Here is a 20912-nt window from a genome sequence, read left to right as displayed (position 1 = left end):
AGAAAAGCTAACAACTCCTAAAACAAAAAAAAAAAGATAATTGTTAAATAAGAATGTCTAGTGGGGAAGGAATTCCAAACCTGGGAGCAACTATGGATGACCTCAAGAAATTTATCTTAATTGGTGTGTATTCTGATCAAGGCAAAATGCATTGATTACAACAAACTCAGATGCAGAAGTGAACCTTTGATTTGTAAATAGCAAGCTAGGTGGAGTTAACAGATTTACTTTGGAAAGTAAAGGCATTAGTAAGAAAAGAATGGAACTCCAAGGTCTGGAATGGGGACATTTGAGCAACTTTAGATAACTGAGTAATTCAAATAATCACCCTAGACTGAGACTCATTGCAACCTGGCCAAATTCAACATACCCCTCAGAAACTATGAAGGCTAAAACAGAAGGCAAGAGCTTACACACATGCATACACAAACACTAGTACTTACACTGCAAAGTTTATTCTAATAGTTGGAAAAAACACCAGAATCATTGTATCTCCACTTCTGTACCTAGTATTTTTCCCACTCCCACTCAGCATATCCACTCTCTTTGTCTCATTGCATGGTTCCCAACACATTTTTCTGGAGCCCTGGTGATGCACTGGGTAAGAGTTTGGCTACTAATCAAAAGGTCAGCAGTTCAAATCCACCAGCCACTCCTTGGAAACCCTATGGAGCAGTTCCGCTCTGTCCTATAGGGTCGCTATCAGACAGACTTGACTCAATGACAAAAGATTTTGTTTTTCAGCAAATTCTCAAAAAAAAAAAAAAAAACAAATTCACTGTTGTCCAGTAGATTCTGACTCAGTGATAGTATAGTACAGAGGAGAACTGCCCTATAAGGTTTCCAAGGCTGTAAATCTTTATGGAAGCTGACTGCCACGTATTTCTCCCAGGGACTGGCTGCTGGGTTTGAATCATCAACTTTTCAGTTAGCAACTGAGCACTTTAATCACTGTGCCACCATGTCCTCAACACATTCTTCTCTACTATCAAATTTACTTAATTATTACATTTGTGATCCATCTCTTCAGTTCAAGGAAAGCAAAGTTTTAACTCTTTTGTTCATCAATGCGTTTAGAAGAGTGACTGACACATAGGAGGATGTTTATAAATATATATGGAATATATTTTTGCTTGCCGTACCCTATGGAGCACACAGATAAGGTCTGAAGCCCATGATGTAATTTATAGGAACCATATTATGCATCGAACTGTAGAAATATATTGCATATTTTTTTCCGTGTCGTCTGTACAGCATATTTTACATCTTTGTTTCTCAAACTATAAATCAAGGGATTCAACACGGGGATCACCAGGGTGTAAAATATGGAAGCCACTGTATCAGATTCAAAGGAATGACTAGACTTGGGCTGCACGTACATAAAGATTAAAGTCCCATAGAACACGACCACCACAGTCAGGTGGGATCCACAGGTGGAGAAGGCCTTGTGCCTACCCTCGCCTGACTTCATCCTGAGAATGGCTACAAAACAAGCAGGTAAGAAATAAGAACTATTAGAAGGGATGAAATCAAATCAAAAGAGGCTGAGATGAGAATGATCAATTCAATTTCATGTGTGTTCGAGCAGAGCAAAGATAATAAGGGGATACAGTCACAGTAGAAAAGACTGATGACATTATAGTCACAGAAGGGTAAATTAAAAATCTTTATGGTGATAAGAAAAGAAACAAATGCACTATAAAGATAGATGATTGCCACCAGCACATGACACACCCTTTGTGACATGATGACTGTGTAGAGCAAAGGGTGACAGATGGCCACATAGCGGTCATAAGACATTGCTGACAGAATGAGTAATTCATTAATGAGGAACATGAGAAGGAATGCTAGCTGTACAGCACAAAAATAATAGGAGATTTTATTTTCATCCACAACAAAATTTACCAACATTTTGGGTCCCACAGTTGTTGAATAGCCAAGATCAGTGATAGCAAGGTGTCTGAGGAAAAAGTACATGGGCGTTTGTAGCCTGGAGTCCATCTTGGTGAGGATGATGATGCCCAAGTTGCCCACCACTGAGATCATGTAGATGATGAGGAACAGCCCAAACAATGGCACCTGCAGCTCAGGGCGGTCTGTGATTCCCGTCAGAATGAATTTGTTCAGCCCTGTTAGATTGTGTTTGTTCATCTTGGTCTATCAGGTAACCTATTCTGGATAGAGATATCAGCATTGTCAATAGGTTTTTACAGTATCATCTGGTGGATTTTTAGTATACAAAGGCAATATGCTAAATGAATAGGATAAATCCAAACTTTCCAGTATAGATATTTGAAAGTAAACCCACAAATAAAGCATAGGTACATAAAGAGAGAGAGAGAGAGAAGGAAAGGGAAAGAATGAAATAGGGAGAGAGAGAGAAATCTAGCTTGTTAGCAATTGGGGAAACTTTCCTCCCCAAAGAACATTTGTCAATGTCTGAGACATTTTGGATGTCACAACTAGGAGAAGGGAACTATAGGTATCTAATGGAAGCCTGGGATGTTTCTAAACATTCTACTATATACAGGGTAACTCCACACAATGACAAAATTTCCAGCCCAAAATGGTGCTAGGACGGAAGACAGCAAACCCTGATATACATATAGATATTGATGTACACGTAGATGTAGATAGAGACACAGATAAAGATAGAAGTGTAGGTATAGGTATACATGTATGTGTACGTGAACTCGTAGGCATATGTGTGCTTGTAGATGTATATGTACATCTATATGTACACATATGTGAACATGCTCTTGCTCAGGGACATACACGCACACATACCTAGATAGGATCCGTGGTAGAGCAGTGGTTAAGAGCTTGGCTGCTGAGCAAAAAGTTGGCTTTTCAAATCTACCACCCGCTCCTTGGAGACCCTATGGGGGAAGTTCTACTTTGTTTTATAGTGTTTCAATGACTCAGAATCAATTTGATGGCAATTTTTTTTTTTTTTTGTTATAAGCATATTGATGAATGAAGCAAAATTTTTTTTTAAATTAAAAAAATTAGGTGTTAAGCATATGAATGGTTACTAAATGTTTTTTGTCATTTATTTAATGACAATCATTAAATGACATTTACAAATTATAATATATATGTTAATCACATTATAAAAATTTTACAGTGGAAATTTTCAGAATGTGTGGAAACATTTAATATGCCTTACTTCAAACCCAGTCCAATAAAAGCCTTTGTAGATGGTACAGGCTGAAACAACACACTTGACAGGTATTGAACACAAGGAGAATCTAATAGATCGTGGTGGGGCTTGTTGGTCTTTATACAGGGGAATATCCAAGGTGGTAGACATATGTAGATATAGTCTCTGTTATACCTCCACTTGTGGCTTATAGAGTAAAATACCTTAATCTGTCCACACCTGTGAAATGACCATTTCCTTTCAAGGTTGTTGAAAAAAATAAAACAGGGTTAAATGTTTCAATATGTTTAAGGTATCAGGACAAAACTCTCAAAAATCAAATATACAGTGTTTTTGTTGTTTTTAAAATGATGGCAATAAGTTATCTGAAAGGAGTTTCCTTTACGTACGCATATGTAAATCCTTCTAGTGTGACCTAGCTTCTTTGTCAGGCTATGATGATGAGTAGGTTGATTGCTGTGTTAACCATGTAACTGAGCTCAGCTCTTCCCTCTACCCTCCTCAACTCCCTGAATAAAATTGGACCGTCAGTGTACCAATCTTCTGGGTTATATATCTTCTACTTTACTTAAAACATTTTAGTATAAGTTGATCAACTGCTAACCTAAAGGTCAACAGCTCGAAACCACCAGCTGCTCCGTGGGAGAAGGATGTGACAGTCTGCTTCCACAGAGATGTACAGCGTTGGAAGCCCTTTGACGTCACTACTGAGTCAGGATCACCTTAAAGACAGTGTGTTTTAATATAAATTTACTTAAAATATGTGTCATTATAACTAACATATAATAAGCCATTTGTAACAAATCAGATATATTTTCTCAAGAAAAAATTTACAACAATGAGAGGAAATTTGAGAAAATGGAGAGAAAGTGAGGTCACGGTCATTGATTTTATAAAATGTAACTTCATTTAAAAATTCTATCTGGATAAAGAAATCCTCTAGTCTGAACTATTATATAGTACATAACGCATGTAAACATAAGCATATTTAAATTAAAATGTATATACATATCCCTAATAAAACAGATAAAAAAAAATGCCAGAGAAGGATGAGGATGGCAGTTTAAGGTAAAAGAATAAATGGTTTGAAATGATACTGCTTACAATGAAAATAGCAGGACCAGCAGCCTCTGAGTCAGTAATAATCAAGCAAATAGAAAAATGCAATAGTCATATTATATAACAAAATGGTTACAGGGTGAATACACTATCTCATAAAAAACATTGCTGGTAAAGTTGTGACCCCACATCCACACAATGCCTCTGTCAGAAAAGCAACTATTGGTGTCTTCCAGACTAGATGAAGGAGAATGAAGAGAAGAGAAGACTTAAGTAAGCAATTAGTCCAAAGAACTAATGGCCCACTTGAATCCCAGCCTCCTCCAACCTGAAACCAGAAGAACTAGATGGTACATGGGCACCACTACTGACCACTCTAAGATCACAATAGAAGGCTCGGGGCAGAATAGGTAAAAATATAGAACAGAATTCATATCGAACAGCAACCAAAAACGGACCAGGCTTACCGGTTGTAAAGAGGCTACAGAAACCCCTAAGACTATTGCCCTGAGACAGTTCTCTAACGTGAAACTATAGACAATTCTGGAGGCCAGCTTTCAGCCCAATAACAGATGGGGCTATTAAATAAACATCTGTGAAGAATCTACCCCTTAGAACAATCACCTATAGGAGGCCAAAAGGACAAGAAGTTGGGGAGGGGCAAGGAAGCCTGCCTAATGAACACGGGGAAGCCAGGGACGAAATTAGGAGAGTGCTGACACATTTTGATTAGAAAATTAATTGGCTACGTAAACTTTCACCTAAAACATACTATATATATATTTTTTAAGAGAAGTACTGACTTGAGTATCAGTAGATATTACAATTAGGAAATCAACTACCTTCAATGAATGTAATAAAAGCAATATAAATCTTGTTTAGTTGTAATGATGAAAGGCTGAAGAAAAAAGTACTTATATTGGTAAGTACCAATTTTCCTATAAGGTAAAGGAAGATAAGAGGCCATCCTCTCGACAGCTTTGGAGTTGCATGGAGAGCACCAAGTTATTTTCCATAGTTTACTATCTTTGTTGAGTATCTAAAGTATTTTATAAAGCTATTCTCTTTGAGAAAAGTATATCTTCTTTCTGCCACATTCCACCGGAAATTGATGAATATATTATATATTATGCTATCATCATAAAAGTGGCTACTTAAAAGTTTCCTAAACTCCAAAAACTGCTTTTCACATCTCATCAAGAGGTGTGAGGTGGACATATTTGTTTCCTCATCAAGAGATTAGTAAAATGCACACTTCCACAGTTATTTAAATATGCATTAAATAGTAAATTACACTTGCGAGGGACATAAGAAGAGCCTAGAGTCAGCTTATAACTAAGGATTCTGAAGAACACCAAAACTAGAGACTGAATATCTGCAGCTGCATAATTCTGCTACTGTATTTTTTAATACTACGTATGCTTCCTTTACTTCATATTTGAGCTCTATTATTCACATAATTAGGTCACCTGGGTGGCACAAACAGTTAAGCACTCAGGTAGGAACTGAAAGCTTGGTGGACTGACTGAGTCCACTGAGAGGAGCCTTGGAAGAAAGAAAGATCTACTTCGGAAAGGTCGCAACCATTGAAAAACCTCGGATCACTGCTCTCTGATACACATGGGGTAAGTTTTGAGACAAAATTGACTCCAGGACTTTTTCTTTTCTCTTTGTTTCTTTATTCATATAATTATTTATATAAAGTAAAAATATTATTTACCCATGAAATGGTAATTTTTCAAAGATGCTTATGAGCAGTTAGCCTCTGAAACAAACTGTAAATATTTGAAAAAAAAATAACATGACAGAAAAAGGGGAGAGATCCTAGTCTCAGGCAGTATAGAAAAGTAGAATGCACAGAGAACTGAATCAGAAATCCTAATATTTTGCAATGAGTTTGCCAATGAACAAAGGTGGGACCCTGCAAGTGTCATTGGAACATTCTGGATATTGGTAAAATATGGAAATACACTAACCTTTTTACCCGTAATGAAGTCTCTGCCTTGACTCACCCATGTGCTTCTTAACATGGCATAATGAGGAGAATTTATGGAATTTTTTTCCCCCTTAGAGATTCTCCCTTTGGAGATGCCAAGCAATTTGTTGATTGTCCCCGAACCATATGAAAGCTTAACAGAATATCTAGGGGGTTGTTTGTTAATTGTCCAGGTCAATTTGTATTCATCGGTGAGCAAGTTTTCACTCACCTAGTGTGTATGCATGTCTGTATTTACCATTTCATACATTTTTATATTTTACTCTTTGCTAACTTTGCAAGTTTTTATTTTTTTTATTTTTAAAAATAAGAACCTTCAATTTTTACTACACAAGGATCTGGATTAAAATATTGTATCTATAAAACAGAACTATCAATATTCCCGATTTCTGCAGTGGTCTCTTCAAATGGATGACAAAATAAAGAAGCGCTTAAACACTTTCTTATTACATTGTTTAGAAGACTTAAATGAAATAAAAGGAATGCATTGTGCATATATGAGGCATCACTTACTTGTTTGCTGTTGTGATTGTTGCTGTTATTGCTGTCATTCAGGGTTTTTTGTCTGTTTGTTAATCTGGTTTCTGATCTAAGGAACAGAAATGTTACCCTTGCTTCCCATTTCATGATCAGCTGCCATCATCAGCTTGTTTAGGTTTTTTGCTTATTTTACTTTCCCTTATTATATTTCATATTTTTCCATTCTGTCCAATCCTCATTCCAAAACATCTTTCTCATCTTCATACATGTTTGACTGTGTTTGACATATGCTCTACTATATATCAATATACCCTTGTGTCTTAGGCTGGGTTCTCTAGAGAAACAAAACCAGTAAAGCATATAAGTATATATAGAGAGACTTCTATCAAGGAAATGGCCCACATGGCCGTAAAGCCTGGAATGTCCCACGTTCGTGGGTCAGGGTAGAGGCTTCTTAACCCAAATCTGCAGGTCAGAAAGCAGGGCTCTTGTTCACAGGCTGAGAAGATCAAAAAATCCAGAGATTGGCAGGCAAGACTGCAGGCATCCTGCTGGTTCAATTCCCAAGAATTGGAGGTCAGACAGACAGGATTCAGCTGTAGGATCCAGAGTGAGCAAAAGCCAATGAAATTTGCCAGAATGTCTACTTATATTCAACGAGGCCACACGTCAAAGGAAGCTCCCTTTGAACTGATTGGCTACTTCCATCAGATCCCATCATAGAGGTGACCACATTATATCAAACCTCATTGTGGAAGTGATCACAACACCACATGACTACCAAACCACTGAGAATCATGCCCCAGCCAAGCTGACACACAACCGTAACCATCATACTTAGTGAAATGTGATAGTTTGTATGTAATGTCTTATTACGAATATATATTTATTGTGCTATAAATCTTTTGATGCATTTTGTTATTTTAAATATTTGTAATGTATCCATTTGTCACATTTTTTTCTGCTTATTTGTGATATATAATAGAGTGTGTGTGTGTATATATATATAATTTTTTCCCCAGTGTTTAAACACTCACTACTAAATGAAAGTTTGGCAGTTTGAACTCACAAGCGATCCCGGGAGAAAGGACCTGGCCATCTGCACCCATAAAGATTACAGCCTAAGCAACTAAACTGGGCATTTCTGCTCTGTCCTATATGTCACTATGAGTCACAATCTACTCAGCGGCACCTAACAAAGCAAAAATTCTTTAATGGTAGATATTTTGCTACCTCCAACAGAATATTGTCTGACTTTCTCGCTCTTGGCATGTCATTAGGAAACACCATATTCTGGAGTAGGACATCATATTTGGTGAAGTAGAGGGCTAATAAGGCTGAGATGGACTGACACAGTTGCTACAACAATGGACTCAAGCATAGTAATGGTTGTCAGAATAGCTCAGGGCTAGGCAATATTTTGCTCTGTTTTCCATAAGGTCGCCATAAGTTGGAGTCAACTCAATGGCAGACAACAACAGCCTTTTGAGATAAACTTTTTTCAGTTCACATGACTCTATTGTGATCCATCCACAATGTTGTGTGCATCAAAAAAAATTTGTTCCATTAAATGTTGAGTATTTTTCGTGTATGGATTTACTACAGTTTGCTTAAAAATTTACCCATAGAAGGACATTTTGGGTTGTTTCCAGTTTTTAGGCATAAATAATGTTTCCATGAACTTTTTTTTTTCTTCCTTTTTTATTGTGATTTAGGTGAAAGTTTACAGAGTAAATTAGTTTCTAATTAAACGGTTAATACACTAATTGTTTTCTGACATTGGTTGCCAATACTGTGATGTGTCAGCATGCTTCCCTTCTTCACCCTAGGTTCTCTGTTTCCATTCATCCAATTTTTCCTGTCCATTCCTGCCTGCTCATCTTTGCTTTTGAGCTGATGTGCCCATTAGTCATGTATACATGACTGAAATATGAATTATATCCCTCAAGTGTGTTTTTCTGTCCTTATAGACCTGTTTAATCTTTGGCTGAAGGGTGAACCTCAGGAGTGACTTCAGTACTGAATTAAAAGGGTGTCCACAGGCCGTACTTCTGGGGTTTATGTAGTCCCTATCAGACCAGCAAGCCTGGTCCTTGAGTAGGTGTGTGTGAATTTGAATTTTATTTTATATTTCTCTTCCACTCTGTCTAGGACCCTCTATTTTGATCCCTGTAAGAACTTTCTAAGAACATTTGGTGGTGGTAACCTGGCACTGTCTACTTGTTCTTGGCTCAGTCTGGTGGTAGTTGTGGTCCATTATACCTTCGGACTAATCTCTCCCTTGTGTTTTTGGTCATTTTTTTCTCCTTTGCTCCTGCCAGGATGTGACCAGTAGATGTATCTTAGATGGCGGTTCATGGGCTTTTAGCACCCTTCTATTCACAACAGTTCAAGGAAGAACATTTTCTTTATAGACTATATTATGCCAATTGAGCTAGATGTCCCCTGAGATCAGGATCCTCAGCGCTCATCGCAGTATTTCAATGCCTCAGGACATTTAGTTGTGTCTGTGAAGTTTCTATGACTTTGCCCCAGCCAAGTTGTGATGACTTCCCCAATATTATTTACTGTCTTATACTTCACCAAAGTTATCAGTTATCTAATTTGTGTAATGGTTATTATATGAATATAGATTTTATTTCTCTGGGATAAATATCTAAGTGTAAGCAGTTTTAATTTTGACTAAGTCCAATTTATCAATTTGTACTTTCATCTATATATTTGCATGTACCAGTAATTCAATAGTTTTTATTGATGAGTGGTATTCATTTTCTTGGATATGCCACAATTTGTTCCTTCTCAAGTAGATGTACAGTTGGGTAGATTCTAGTTTTTGACTATTACAAATAAAGTTGCTATGAACATGTGTGCACTTGTCTTTATAAGGAAAAGTGCTGCCATTTTTCTTGGGTAGATGTATATGAGCAAAATGGCTAGATTTTATGGTAAACCTTTGATTAGCTTTTTAAGACCCTGATGTTTAAAGTAAATTATTTTTTCTAAGTATTTATCCCATTTTAATTTTCCACTAGCAGTTTATGAATGTTCTGGTTTCTCCACATACTTACCAACTACCTGATATTCTAATAGATATAAAACTTTATGCCATTAATGTTTTAACATCAAGTTCATTCATTAATAATGATGCTGAGTATTTTTATATGCTTACCAGGTGCATATTTTCTTTGGGTAAGTTATTGTTCATTTTTAAGACCATTTTTGAAGACCATTTCTTTTCTTTTTTTTTCAGTTTTGAGAACTCTGCATATATTATGGACAGAAGTCATTTATGAGATATATTACTCGAAAATAATTTCTCCCAGAAATTAACTTGTTTTCATACAAGTGTATTCTGAACAGCAGGTTTTAATATTTGATGTGCTCAAACTTTTTATGGATTTTGCTTTTCGGTTAGTCTTAGTTGTCTGTGCCGGTATAACAGAAATACCACAAGCAAATGCCTTTAACAAACAGAAGTTTATTCTCCCACCATTTACCCTTTACTGCCAAGTCAATTCTGGCTCATCCCACAGGATAGGAAGCTAGAAATTCAAATTCAGGATGCCAGCTCCTGGGAAAGGCTGTCTTTCTCTGTTCGTTCTGGGGGAAGATCCTTGTCATCAACCTTCCCTTAATTTAGGAACTTCTCAGCTCCTGGGCCCTGGGTGCTAATGCTCTCCTTTACTCTCAGTGATTGTTTCTTGGTGGCATGAGGTCCCACTCCTTTCTGCTCATTTCACTCTTTTATAACTCAAAAGATATTCACTTAAAATATATCCTAATCCTGTAGATTGAGTCCTTTCTCATTAACATAGCTGCCTCTAATCCTGCCTCATTAACATCATAGAGGTTAGGATTTACAACACACAGAATAATCACATCAGGTCACAAAATGTTGGACAAAGACACCATACTGGGAATCCTGGCCTAGCCAAGTTGAAACATATTTGGGGGGGACACAATTCAATCCATTACCAGTGTTATATCTAAGAAATTCCCAAACGTATCTGTATAGTAAATGCAAACCCACTTAAAATTCAGACAGATTTTTTTTTAATTCACCAATAGCCTGAAAGCCAATTCACAAAGAAATGCTAAATTAACTTTTTAATACTATAATTCCATCATAGGCTGTATTAGATTTTAAGCATAAAAATCATGTCATCTGTCAATAAAAAATTTCACCTCTTCTTTTCCAATCTGAATGATTTCTATTTATTTTTTATTGCTTTACCATGTTTTCTAGAGCATCCACTAAAATGTCTGATAGATTTGGTAAGGGTAGATTTACATGTCGTATTCCTGGTCTTTCTGCAAATTTATTCAATGTTTCATATCATGTGTGATGGTAGCTGTAGATCGATCATGGGTGCCCTCTATCAGTCTGAGGAAGTTTCATGTTAATATTGTTGTTAGTTGTGGTTAAATGCCCATCTAGGTGACTCCAATTCATAGCGACCCTATGTACAACAGAATGAAACACTGCCAGGTCCTGTACTATCTTCACCATCATTGTTAAGCTTGAGCCCTTTCTTGGAGACACTGTGTCAGCCAATCTCATTGATGATCTTCCTTTTTTTCACTGAACCCCTACTTTGTTGTTGTTGTTAGGTGCCTTTGAGTTGGTTTTGACTCATAGCACCCCTATGTTCAACAGAAAGAAATACCACCTGGTCTGCGCCATCCTCACAATTGTTCTGTGATTGAGCCCATTGTTGCAGCCACTGTGTCAATCCATCTCATTGAGGGTCTACCATTTTTCTGTTGACCCTCTACTTTACCAAGAATGATGCCCTTCTCCAGGGACTGATCCTTCCTGATAACATGTCCAAAGTACATTAGATGAAGGCTCACCATCTTTGCTTGCAAGGATCATCCTGGTTGTACCTCTTCAAGACAGATTTGTTAATTCTTGTGGCAGTCCAAAGTATATTCAGTATTCTCCCACAATACCACAATTCAAAGAAATTCAAAGGCATCAATTCTTCTTTGGTCTTCCTTATTCATTGTCCACCTTTCACATGCATATGAGGTGATTGAAAACACCATGGGTTGTGTCAGGCACACCTTAGTTCTTAAAGTGACATGTTTGCTCTTCAACACTTTAAAGAGATCTTTTGTATCTGATTTGCTCAATGCAAAATGTCCTTTGATTTCTCAACTGTCGCTTCCATGGGTGTTGATGGCAAATCCAAGTAAAATGAAATCCTTGACAAGTTCAATCTTTTCTCTGTTTATCATGATATTGCTTATTGGTCTAGTTATGAGAATTTTTGTTTTGTTTATGTTGAAGTGTAATTCACACTGAAGGCTGTGGTCTTTGATCGTCATGGATAAGTACTTCACGTCCTCTTCACTTTCAGCAAGCAAGATTATGTCATCTGCATAACACATGTTGTTAATGTGCCTTCCTTCAATCCTATGCCCTGTTCTTATTCACGTAACCCAGTTTCTTGGATTATTTACTCACTATATAGATTGCAAAAGTATGGTGAAAGGATACAACCCTCACATATATCTTTCTTCACTTCAAACTGTGCAGTATACCCTTTTTCTGTTTGAACTACTGTCTCTTGATCTAAGTACATGTTTCTCATGAGCACAATCATGTGTTCTGGATTTCTTATTTGTCTCAGTTTTCTTCATTATTTGTTATGATCCACATAGTCGAATGGCTTTGCATAATCAGTAAAACACAGGTAAACATCTTTCTGTTATTCTCTGCTTTTACCCATAATCCATCTGACGTGAGCAATGATATCCCCCATTTCATGTCCTCTTCTGAAACCACGTTGAAAATCTGGCAATTCCTTGTTGATGCACTGCTGCAACCACTTTTCAATAATCTTCAGCAAAATTTTATTTGTGTGTGATATTAGTGATTCTGTTAGATAATTTCCACATCTGTTGGATCACCTTTAATATTAATTTGGTTAAAATTTGATCACAATATTGGGACTTTGAAAATGTTTTCCTACATTAATTTATATGGTTTTGTTTTTATTTCTAATCAATTTTAATGGTAAATGTTATTAATTGGTTTTTAAAAACCAACGATGCATTCTTGGGGCACACCTAATTTGGTGTATTATCTTCTTTACATGTTTCAAGACACAATTTCTTAAAATTTTTAAAATAGTTTTCACATATATGCTCTGTTGTTTTCTTTTTTTAATGCCTTTGTCTACCTTTGATATCAGAGTAAAGCTATCCTCTATAGAAGAAGGAAACATACCCTCCTCTTCCGTTTTCTGGGAGAGTTTGTGAAGAATTGGCTAATTCTTTTTGCCTGAATGTCTAATAGAATTTCTCAGTGAAGCCATTTGGACTTGATTCGGGATGGGGGGTATCTTAAATTTAGATTTTCATTTTGATATTCCCTTTTTCCAATTTTTTTTTTCTTATGTTGTTGTCTGTCTGTATATAATGGAAACATCATATGCCTCCTTGTATGGCCTTACCTTAACACCCAGGTTGAATTTTTTTGAATAGACTACTGTATCTAAAATTTATTTATTTTTTCTCATTACAAGCTTTTTGAGTATTGAAAGGATAAAAATAAGAAAGTATGCATGGAAAATTTGGAGGAAATATGGAGCAACTATGTCCAGAAATCACAACAAGTACATAAAATGCTACATATTGCAGCTCACTTACTACAAATACACCATCATCAAAACCATGGGATTATCTCCTTTTGCTTCTTCCAAGTAGAATAATCAAAATGATGAATTCAAGTGATAGATACTAATCAAAATATAGTGCACACTCATATCAACCAAATTTGAGAAAATTCAGTGAAGTGAAAATAAGGCAACAAACCTAACTCTTCAAACAATAGACTTCTTATGCAAGGGAACCTAAACAATTAGAAAATGACTTCTAAACAAGAGTGATTATTGTTTTCTAGAGAGATAAGAATAACAATCTATGAGAATAAAGCATGTAATAGAAAGTAATACCAATCCAGTAGAGAAAAAAATGAAAACACCTGGAAACTTCCATGCTGGCATCAATAAATTTATCTTAATTGATATATCCACTGATACAGAAAAAATGGGTTGATTTAGGAAAATCATATACTGATCCGATCCAGGTGAATATAATAACTTTATTTTGTTACTGTTTACATTACTATTGCAATATAATACTACTAATAAAAATAATGACAAAGTAAAGAGACCGTAAGGGATCATATGATAGCGAAGGCACTGATGATGAAAGTGAGGGATTTCAAGGTTTAGAAACGGGACATTTGAGCAAATTCAGAAGACTGAGTACTTCAATTCATCCCACAGCACTGAGCCTTCCTGCAATTAGAATTAGTCACCTCAGGGCAGAGGATGAGCACTAAAACAGAAGGTCTGTGCGTGCACACATACACACACACTTACATACATACTTGCACACTTTCTACAATTTTTTTTCTACTAGATGAGTATAACATCAGGTTCTTTGAACTCTTCCTGTGTCTACTAAGATGTCCCTATCCCAATCAGTATTCTTCTTTTTTCACTTTAATCTGTCACGCCCTAACACATTCCAATATACAGTAAAATGTCTTAATTATTATATTTATAATGCATCTCTCCTGCATAAGGAAGACTTTTTTTTATTAATTTATTTATAGCTCTTATCAGAGTGGAAAACCTGGTGGCTTGGTGGTTAAGGCCTACGGCTGCTAGCCAAAAGGTTAGCAGCTTGAATTCACCAGGCACGCCTTGGAAGCTATGAGGCAGTTCTAACTCTGTCCTAGAGGGTCATCATACACTGAAATCAACTCAACGCCAACAGGTTTGTTTTTTGGGTTTTTTGGTTTTCTTATTAGACTTATAGAAGGCAATTGTTTTAATCATCTAGTGCTGCTAAAACAGAAATAACACAAGCGGTTGGCTTTAACAAAGAGAAATTTATTTCTTCACGGTAAGCAGACGAAAAGTACAAATTTAAGGTGTCAGCTCCAGGGGAAGACTTTCTCTCTTTCTTGGCTCTGGAAGAAGGTACTTATCCTCAATTTTCCCATGGTCAAGAAGTTTCTCAGGCAGAGGGACCCCAGGTCAAAAGGACATTCTCTGCTGCTTGTGTTGCTTTCTTGGTGGTATGAGGTCCCCAACTCTTTGCTTGCTTCCCTTTCCTTTTATCTCTTGAGAGATAAAAGGTGGTGCAGGCCACATTCCAGAGAAATTCCCATTACTTTGGATCATGGAGATATCCTGACTAAGGGTGCTATTATAATCCCACCCTCATTCTCTCAACATAAAATTACAATTAAAAAATGTAGGAGAGCCACACGATACTGGGAATTATGGCCTAACCAAGTTGATTCACACATTTTTGGGGGGACATAATTCAATCAATGACAGCAATATAGAAATACACGTTGAAATTTTCCATGCTTTTGTACTCGCTATCCCCTCTGGAGGCACATAGAAAAAAGTTTACAGCCTATAATGTGATTTATATCAAACATATGGTTTATTGAACTTAGAGAAAATATGTTGCATAGTTGTCTCAAAGTCCTACGTAAGGAATATTTCACATCTTTACTCCTCAGACTGTAGATCACAGGATTCAACATGGGGATAACTAGAATGTAAAATATGGAAGCAATTTTATCAGTGTCAAAGGAATGAAGGGACTTGGGTTGCAGGTACATAAAGATCAAAGTCCCGTAGAACACTACCACCACTGCAAGATGGGATCTACAAGTGGAGAAAGCCTTGTGCTTGCCCTCAGCTGAGTTTCATCCTGAGAATGGCTACAGGAATAAGCATGTAAGAGACAAGAACTATCAGGAGGGTTGAAATCAAATCAAAAGCTGCCAAGATGTAAGTGATCAGTTGCATTTCACAAGTTTTTGGACAGAGAAAGGATAATAAAGGGATACTGTCACAGTAAAGATGACTAATGACATTGTAGATGTTACCAGGTTTTCAGGTCTTGCTTGGTGTAGCCATAGAGGTGAAAGGGATGAAGATGAAAGAAGTCTCGTTTGGTTGGTCAAGCAAAGGAGCACACTGGGACTCATGCTACCAAGATGCATCCCCGAAACATAACAGAAACAACTTTTATTTGGAGCAAAAACTGAGGATGGGTCCTTTTGGGAATGAGTAAGATCATTGATTGGCCTGGCCCAAAAAGGCATTCCTGTTGTGGTTTTCACCATTGCGCCAGCTCAGTCCAAAAGACGAGTCTCTCAAACCAGATTTTAGGCTCAGAGCCTTCATTCTGAAAGTCTTCCATTCTTGGGCCGCTACCTTTTGGTTCCGCCCTGAGGAAGAAAACTTCTGGGTTCAACCATAGAACAAGTTGATGGTTCTACTCATGTCAGGTGGGCCGTATCTGGTCTTAACTCGTTCTGTGGTATGTGACCCCAGTCTCTAGGGTTTTTTTTTTTTTTAAATTTGGGCAGGAAGTTGGCCAATTCCCTAAAGAAATATCTGGGGAAACTAGTTTGAAGGGGAGGTGGCTCATGTTATCCTACTTACGAGGTAGTTGGGGGTTGGTAATGGTGCCCAGAGGCTGTTGGCCTCATAGGCACAGGAGGATAAGTCAAAAATCTTTATGGTGACCAGAAGAGAAACAAATGTGCTGTAGAGATAGGGGATTGCCACCAGCACCCAACACACCCTTTACAATATGGTGACTCTGTAGAGCAGAGGGTTACAGATGGTCATGCAGCAGTCGTAGGACATTGCTAACAGAATGAAAACTTCCCTAGTTATGAACATAATAAAGAAAGCTAGCTGTGAGGCACAAAATAATAGAAGATTGTGCTTTCTTCCACAGCAAAGTATACGAACATTTTGGGTCCCCAGCTGTTGAATAACCAAGATCAGTGATAGCAAGTTTTCTGAGAAAAGAGTACATGGGTCTTTGTAGATTAGAGTCTGTCTTGGTAAGGATAATCCTGCCCAACTTTCCCACCACTGAGATCATGTAGATGATGGAGAATAGCCCCCAAAAAGGAGCCTGTAGCTCAGAGCAGTCTGTGATTCCCATTAGAACAAATTCTTTCACTATATTGTGTTTGTCCGTCTAGATCTATCAGGAGACCTACTTTGGATAGAGACTTCAGCATAGTCAATAGTTTTTATGTTTTTTCTATGATCTGTTAGATTTTTAGTATACAGAGCCTGTATGAATAATATAAATTCAAGGTCTTCTTTTTTAGGATATTTGAATATATGCCCACCTCCCACAAATTTTACACACACATATACACATATGCATATATGATTGATGGATAGATTGATAGATGAAACAAAAATGAAAAAAGTGTTAAAACTTTAGGAGTTAGGTACCTGAATATTTATTGTTGTTGTTAGGTGCCATTGAGTTGCTTCTGACTCATAGCTACCCTATGCAAAACAGAACAAAACACTGCCAAGTCCTACGCCATCCTCACAATTGTTGCTATGCCTGGAACCATTTTTTGCAGCCACTGCGTCAATTCATCTGGTTCAGGGTCTTCCTCTTTTTCGCTGACCCTCTACTTTACCAAGCATGATGTCCTTCTCCAGAGACTGATCTTCCCTGACAACATGTCCAAAGTATGTGAGACATATTGTCTCCATCCTTGCTTTTAAGGTACATTCTGGTTATACTTCTTCTGAGACAGATTTGGTTGTTCCTTTGGCAGTCCATGATATATTCAATATTCTTCTCCAAATCCACAATACAAAGGCATCAATTCTTCTTTGATCTTCCTTAGTCATTGTGCAGCTTTCACATGCATATGACACAATTGAAAACACCATGACTTGGGTCAGATAGACCTTAATCCTCAAGGTGACAACCTTGCATTTCAACATCTTAAAGAGGTCTTTACCAGCCAATTTGCCCAAGGCAATGCATCTTTTGATTTCTTGACTGCTGTTTCCACAGCTGTTGATTGTGGATCCTAGTAGAATAAAATCCTTGACAATCTCAATCTTTTCTCCATTTATCATGATGTTGCTTATTGATCCAGTTGTGATGATTTTTGTTTTCTTTATGTTGAGGTGTAATCTATTCTGAAGACTATGGTTTTTGATCTTTATCAGTAAGTGCTTCAAGTCCTCTTCACTTTCGGCAAGCAAGGTAGTGCCATCCGCATATTGCAAGTTGTTAATGAGTCTTCCTCCAATCCTGGTGCCCATTCTTCTTCACATAGTCCAGCTTTTCAGATTATTTGCTCAGCATACAGATTGAATAAGTATGGTGAAAGGATATAACCCTGACACACCTCTCCTGACGTTAAACCATGCAGTATTCCCTTCTGCTCGAATGACTGCCTCTTGATCCATGCATGGATTCCTCATGAGCACAATTTAGTGTTCTCAATTCTCATTCTTGACAATTTTATTCATAATTTGGTATAATCTACACAGTCGAAGGCTTTAGCATACTCAATAAAACACAGGTTAACATCTTTCTGGTATTCTCTGCTTTCAGCCAGGATCCATCTGACATCAGCAATGATATCCCTGGTTCCACAGCTCCTTCTAAATCCAGCTTGAATTTCCAGCAGTTTCCTGTTTATATACTGCTGCAGCTGTTATTGAATGATCTTCTGCAAAATTTTACTTGCATGTAATATTAAAGATACTGTTCAATAATTTCTGCCTTAGATGAGACCACCTTTCTTGGGAATAGGCATAAATAAAGATCTCATCCTGTTGGCTGGCCAGGTAGCTGTCTTCCAAATTTCTTGGCATAGATGAGTAAGCACTTCCAGTGCTGCATCCATTTGTTGAAACATCTCAGTTAGTATTTTTTAATTCCTGGAGCCTTGTTCCTCACTAGTGCCTTCAACGCAGCTTGGACTTCTTCCTTCAGTACCATTGGTTCCTGATCATACGTTACCTCCTTAAATGGTTGAACATTGACCAATTCTTTTGGTATAGTGACTGAGTGAGTTCCTTCCATCTTCTTTTGATGCTTCCTGGTCATTTAATATTCTCCCTCTGAAATCATTCAGTACTACAACTCGAGGCTTGAATTTTTTCTTCAGTGCTTTCAGCTTCAGAAATGCTGAGCATGTTCTTCCCTTTTGGATTCCTATCTCCAGGTTTTTGCACATGTCATCATAATTCTTTGTCTTCTCGAGCTGCCCTTTGTAAGTCTTCTATTCAGCTCTTTTGCTTCATCATTTCTCCCTTTTGCTTTAGCTACTCGACGTTCAAGAGCAAGTTTCAGAGTCTCATCTGACATGCATTTAGGTCCTTTCCTTCTCTCCTGTCTTTTTAATGACATATTGCTTTCTTTATGTATGATGCCCTTGGTGTTATTCCACAACTCGCCTGGCCTTTGGTAATTAGTATTCGAAGCATCAAATCTATTGTTGCGGTGGTTTCTAAATTCAGGTGGCATATACTCAAGGTCATACTTTGGCTTGGTTCTGACTGATGATATTGAGTTTTTCCATAGTTTCTTTCCACAGATATAGCAGATTTGGTTCCTGTGTATTCCATCTGGTGATGTCTATGTGTATAGGTGCCATTTATGTTGGCGATAAGAGACATTTGCAATTAAGAAGTTATTGGTCTTGCAAAATTCTATCATATGATCACTGGCATCATTTGTGTCACCAAGGCCATATATTGCACATTTACAGCTGGTTTTCTCACATCTTAGGCTATATAAATGGCAAAACATAGAACTCCATGGTGCCCAAGCTTCACAATTGCATGTAGTGATCCTGTCTCTCCTCATTGTATCATCTAGAAATTCTTTACCCAGAAATGTAATGAAACACTCAATAAGTAAAAGTATCCCTCTAACATTAGCTCAAGAACAGGTTTTAGTTTATATTAAAAAAGAAACAGAAAAAAAAAAAGTTCAGTAGTGGGGCCTGATGGCTCTCATTTGTTCAGTAGCTCAGCAAAATCAAAGTTAATACTTCTGGCAATCCCTTGTCCTTAAATTAAATACCCACAAATTGAATTTCACACAGCAACAAAGTCCAGGAAGAAGAAGATGATGGGGAATAAATCTTCTCACAGACCTTCTTTTTTAAGGAAGCAACGTTAATCCTATCTTTATTTTTAAAAGGTGGCTAAACTTCTCAAGGCAAAAGTCCACAAATCATTTCTTTTTTTTTTTTTTAATTTTTATTGAGCTTCAAGTGAACATTTACAAATCAAGTCAGCCTGTCACATATAAGTTTATATACACCTTACTACATACGCCCACTTGCTCTACCCCTAATGAGTCGGGCCTTCCAGTCTCTCCTTTCGTGACAATTTTGCCACCTTCCAACCCACTCTACCCTCCCATCCCCCCTTCAGACAGGAGATGCCAATGCAGTCTCAAGTGTCCACCTGATACAAATAGCTCACTTGTCATCAGCATCTCTCTCCTACCCACTGTCCAGTCCCTTCCATGTCTGATGAGTTGTCTTCAGGAATGGTTCCTGTCCTGGGCCAACAGAAGGTTTGGGGACCATGACCACCAGGACTCCTCTAGTCTCAGTCAGACCATACAGTATGGTTATTTTGTGAGAATTTGGGATCTGCATCCCACTGATCTCCTGCTCCCTCAGGGGTTCTCTGTTGTGCTCCCTGTCAGGGCAGTCATAGGTTGTGGCCGGGCACCAACTAGTTCTTCTTGTCTCAGGATGGTGTAAGTCTCTGGTTCATGTGGCCCTTTCTGTCTCTTGGGCTCATAGTTATCGTGTGACCTTGGTGTTCTTCATTCTCCTTTGATCCAGGTGGGTTGAGACCAATCGATGGATCTTAGAGGGCCGCTTGTTAGCATTTAAGACCCCAAACGCCACATTTCAAAGTGGGATGCAGAATGTTTTCATAATAGAATTATTTTGCCAATCGACTTAGAAGTCCCCTTAAACCATGGTCCCCAAAGCCCCGCCCTTGCTCCGCTGACCTTTGAAGCATTCAGCTTATCCTGGAAACTTCTTTGCTTTTGGTCCAGTCCAGTTGAGCTGACCTTCCATGTATTGAGTATTGTCCTTCCCTTCACTTAAAGTAGTTCTTATCTACTAACTAATCAGTGAAAAACCCTCTCCCACCCTCCCTCCCTCCCCGCTTCGTAACCACAAAAGTATGTGTTCTTCTCAGTTTATACTATTTCTCTTATAATAGTGGTCTTATACAATATTTGTCTTTTTGCATCTGACTAATTTCGCTCAGCATAATGCCTTCCAGGTTCCTCCATGTTATGAAATGTTTCACACGTTCATCACTGTTCTTTATCAATGTGTAGTATTCCATT

At 37.6% G+C, this 20912-nt stretch overlaps 1 pseudogene; it reads right to left on the bottom strand.

The window, feature by feature from the left end:
* Positions 1 to 1198: 1198 nt before the first annotated feature.
* LOC126063754 (olfactory receptor 8K3-like) lies at positions 1199 to 2151 on the bottom strand (annotated as a pseudogene).
* Between the last annotated feature and the right edge of the window lie 18761 nt (positions 2152 to 20912).

The sequence above is a fragment of the Elephas maximus genome, chromosome 20, assembly GCF_024166365.1.
Source record: "Elephas maximus indicus isolate mEleMax1 chromosome 20, mEleMax1 primary haplotype, whole genome shotgun sequence".
In the NCBI taxonomy this organism is placed as follows: domain Eukaryota; kingdom Metazoa; phylum Chordata; class Mammalia; order Proboscidea; family Elephantidae; genus Elephas; species Elephas maximus.
The sequence above is the reverse complement of the archived record's forward strand: the minus strand, read 5'-3'. Positions and strand labels throughout refer to the sequence as shown.